Consider the following 4,441-nt stretch of genomic DNA (forward strand, 5'->3'; position numbering starts at 1 on the left):
CTAAAATGTACATTTGTCCATGCCCCTGGTCTCAGCACAGCAGCCCTTTCTTATGAGTCAATACACAGAGGTCTCACGGATGACTGGTGGCTAACCAGGCTGACCTGGCCTAACACTGCCATTTTGCTGCTGCTTTCCTTTCCCTGAAGTTAACAAGGCACCACCAGCTACTAGGAATCTCTAACTGACATGATTTCTCACCACTCTAGTTATTCTTTGCTTTGTCAGCTGATTCCTCCAAAGATTTCCCATCTGCCCCTCTTCTGAAGCATGCTAACTAAAGCAGACAGTTAAGAACATGGGGTTTGGGGGCAGGGCTGAGAGCAAGTCTGAATGTGATATCTGCCAGTCTGGGTCTAATTCTCCATTCCTGCGTCTAATTCTCCATGCCTGCTGTGAGAGCGAAGTGGCCAAAGTCAGAAAAAGTTCCCAGACCCTCCTTGCTGGCTCTTTGCCTTCTCTTGCCTTTAGCATGGTCCCTTCCTCTGTTGTGGTTCCCCTCTTTTTGTCTGTCTAGCTTCTTCACTTCTGCTTTTCTGTGTATTTCTGGATTTAGATCTGTACTTTGTGGGGGAATGTTGTTAATCCTTTCCCTGCTCTCTTCTGTGGTATGGCCTGTTGCTAAAAACACTTGTGTGGGGCTGTCTAGGCCACTCGGAAAGAAAGAGAAAAGCTAGCAAGAGGCAAGAGAAAACCTGCATTTAGTGGTGTAGTTGGATAAGAGAAAGGTGCTCCCCTCATCCTCAAATTTGGGAGCCCCAGTCTTGTTTAAAGACTCAGCTCAAAATTCCCGATTTGAAATTGCAGGAGCCATGGATCCATGGTCTCAGTTTGTCCCTGGGGACCCTTTCCTTCTGCTGCAGGCAACTCACTTCTAGATTTAGGCTGAGATGTGGCCTGAGCAGGGGATCATAATGCAAGGCCTCATTGAATTGGGAATGTGTTCAGAGGAAAATGAGGAAATGCTGAAAGAGTAAGAAAAGTCCCAGCATGAAGGTAAGCGGCGCAGGAGCTTTAAAATGGAGGGAGAGGGCAAGATCCATTGATACCTAACCAGTTACAGCGTTTAATTGCAGAAGGGCTCATTTTCCTAATCCTGCCGTAGATCTGCCTTGGGGAGTGTTGAAGGGGAAGCTGAATATCCTCACTGCCAAAATGCCCTGGGGACATGAGCCCTAGAAGTGAGCTGCCTGCAAGCCCAGATATGGTGCTTTGCATAACCCATGCTTAGCACTAAGGGCCCTGTCACATGTTCATATAAAGCCTGGATAGGAGCCAGCTATAAAGTTGTTACATTTTCAAGCACTAACTTTGTAGTTTGTTGGCTCTTTTTATACCTGGATGGACAATGTTATGGCATGATAATTACTTTGCATACATAGCTGGTCTAAATTTATTGCATGATTAACTAGTTAATTGTGTTATATATGTAATGTGTGGCAGGGACCTAAGATTCCTTTTCAGTACCTTCTTGCAGGGACTCTTGTACTTTAGTGGTGTCTCTGTGGAGTGTTTCTGGTGACACCAGAACATACTGGGGCAAACCAAATCAAGCAGATTCTCGGTACATGGCTGTTCAGAGTTCTTGATTTCTCTAGTTGCAGGTTTGGGGGTTTTTTTTAAACCTTGGTCCTTAGTTTTCAGTCAGTTGTTAAAATTCCTCAGCAAAGGCCTTAGGAACTCAAGCATGAGGAAGGTATCCCAGTCAGTTGGGGCACAATATTGGCTCCCTTGGTTTCAGGGGGTTGTGAGAAAAAGGTGCAGGAATAAATGCTGGAGGGAACTGCTCCAGCTGCCTTACTCCCTTTGGTTCTTATTGACATTGCGCTTTAATAGGCATAAATATTTTGCTTTCTGTCTATACTGCAGTGTCCATAGCAAGCCCCGGTATTCATTAACTAGGCCGATCTGTTGTTGTCCATCAGGTTTCATTCCGCTATCATTGCCAGCTTTATTCGGAGTGGAGAAGGACCAATCAGAAAGTCCGCTTAATGATTCCAGACTCCAGGAGCCCCCATCCAGTTCAGCATTCCCTGCTCTCTGCCAAGCTCATGAAGAAGAATGCAGACGAAACCACCGTATGAATCATCCCACGCCAGGCGTCCTCCCAAATGGGACAGATGTGCACAAGATGTGCAAAGATGAGCACATCTTTTCGGGAACTTCCACAGAAAAGCAGATGTAATCTTTTTCTGTGTGCAAGAAATGTGGCAGCTGTGGAGCCTCAAGAAAACAGTCATCCGAACCAAAGGGACTTTGCAGTTAGCTCATACTTTATATTGAGACAGACAAGCAGATGATAACTGTCTGCTGTGTGCAGTGGTCCAGAATGGCTCTGCACCCTTAGTGACAGAAAGCAAAACATGCTGATCAGTTGGGACTCTTTTCTAAAACTGAATATGTTATGTGGAAAATCTCTCTCATTTATATATATATATATATATATAATGGTCGTGCATATTGTGTTCCAGTCCCTTTGTGTTAATATAGATGGTGTTCTAAGCTTCAGTATAGAAGCTGGCAGCCTGATCTCATTCAGAGGTTGAATCTATGCCTTTTCTCAAAATGAGCATATAAAGAACACTTCTCATTGAACCTTGCTAAAATTCCCTTCACCTTTGCACTAAATGGGTTTTGATATGGTTGCAGAAGGCTTTCCCTATTATTCTTAATTTTGTTTAACGGTGTTACTGTCCTTTCTCAAAAGTTGTGTTTTTATTAATTATAATACCAGGAGTAAAATGACATAATACTGAATGAAGACCTTTTTTATTGTAAAATGCTGTGATTATGAGTTTTCAAAACAAGTCTCAGAACAAGAACACTTTGTCACTTGCAGCTGTAAGCTCATAAAATACTCCCACCCAAACACCACCATCATCATTTTATCCCTAGGCCTTTGATGTGTTCAGCTCTTGATATGAAAGTGCTCCTGCTAAACAGAACTGTGGAGGTGCTTAAAGAATGTGATTCTAAAATCATTGTAAGTACTAGGGATGGTCCATTCAAGGCACCCAAATTTGGTATTTAAAGGTGAGGAGAAGAGCTGTAGCTGCCTCTAAAAGAGCAGAGTGGGTTTGCTGGTTGTATTTCCAATGGTTAATGGTGCGCTCATCTTGCAAAAAAAAAAAAAGAAGACAGTAGCATACTGGGCTGTATAAATCGAAGCATCACTTGCAAGGCAAGGGAAGTGATTCTTTTACTTTCTTTGGCACTTGTAAGGCCTCTCATGTCCAGTTTTGGGCACTGCACTTCAAGAAATATTTGGACAAACTAAAACGCGTCAAAGCGAGCAAAAAAAAATGGAGGTCTAGGAAATAGGATTTACAAGGAAAGGTTAAAAGAAGTGGGATTATTTAGTCAAAAGAAGAGAAGACTCAGGGGAGAAGTGAAAATAGTTTTCAAATACCTGAAAGTTTGTTACATGGAGGGTAGTGATAAACTATTTTTCTTGGACCCAGGTAACAGGACAGGGAACAACGGTCTCAAGTAGCAGCGAGGGAAATTTAAGTCTGATATTAGGAAAAACTATCTCATTATGAGGCTTGAAACAAGTAACCCAGAGAAGTTGTGGTATCTCCATCCCTGGAAGTTTTTAAGAGCAGGATAGACAAGCATTTGGCTGGGATGTTGTAGTCACGGCTAATCTTGACTTGAACACGGCATTGGACTAGATGGCTTCCTGAGGTCTCTTCCAGCCCTGCTTTTCTGTGATTCTATGGTAGGCCTTTCTCCTTCTGTAAGTTAAACGCAAACTAGCTTTAACGATGCAGTGACGCTGTCAGTCAAGTACCTTACATGGTACATCTACGCTGTGTGGCCCATGCAGCAGGGAGGGGAAGCCTCAGAATGCTGTATGTATCAGGGCTGCCCAATTTCTATGCGGCTGGGGGTTGAATGTCTCATGGGCTGCACCAGGGTGAGCCACAGGCCCCCCAGGCCACACACCACCCAGCACCCAGCTTGTCCCCCACAGCTGTACCACACGCCCATGCCCTCCCTCTCGCAGCCACACCATGCGCCGACATCCCGTCCCCATGCTGTACCATGCAGACTCAGGCTCATTCTCAGCTTCCTGGGCCATGATGTGCTGCACTGCTCTATCCCCTGGGGCCAGGCCAGGCAGTGAAAGCCAGCGGAGGGAAAAGGAGGCTGGAGCGATGGGGAGAGTGGTGGCTGGGCAGGAACCCAGTTGAACAGCCCTGTTCTACAGCTGGCTGTGCTCAGCAGTGCTGACTGGATAACATTGTTTTGGTTAAAAAACACAAACAGGACGGTAGTAAGAATATGCTCTAGAAAGGGTCTAGTCCTCCCCAGCAACCTTCTGAGTATAACCCCATTTATAATCCTAAAGCAGGGCTGTCCCACTTGCAGTAGCTGGGGGCCACACCCTGTGCAGGCCACAAGAGTGCAAGCCAAGCGCCACTCCCCAAGGGAGGAC

At 45.2% G+C, this 4,441-nt stretch overlaps 1 protein-coding gene across 1 annotated transcript in view; it reads left to right on the forward strand.

Annotated features, from left to right (window-relative positions):
* LOC106721823 (transposon Tf2-1 polyprotein) overlaps positions 1-2,433 on the forward strand; it is a gene marked incomplete at its 5' end in the record, with an annotated part of 7,698 nt that extends 5,265 nt beyond the window's left edge. Inside the window, 1 exon segment of the mRNA XM_025206613.1 lies at positions 1,926-2,433.
* Positions 2,434-4,441: the final 2,008 nt, after the last annotated feature.

The sequence above is a fragment of the Alligator sinensis genome, unplaced genomic scaffold (assembly GCF_000455745.1).
Source record: "Alligator sinensis unplaced genomic scaffold, ASM45574v1 scaffold103_2, whole genome shotgun sequence".
Taxonomy (NCBI): domain Eukaryota; kingdom Metazoa; phylum Chordata; order Crocodylia; family Alligatoridae; genus Alligator; species Alligator sinensis.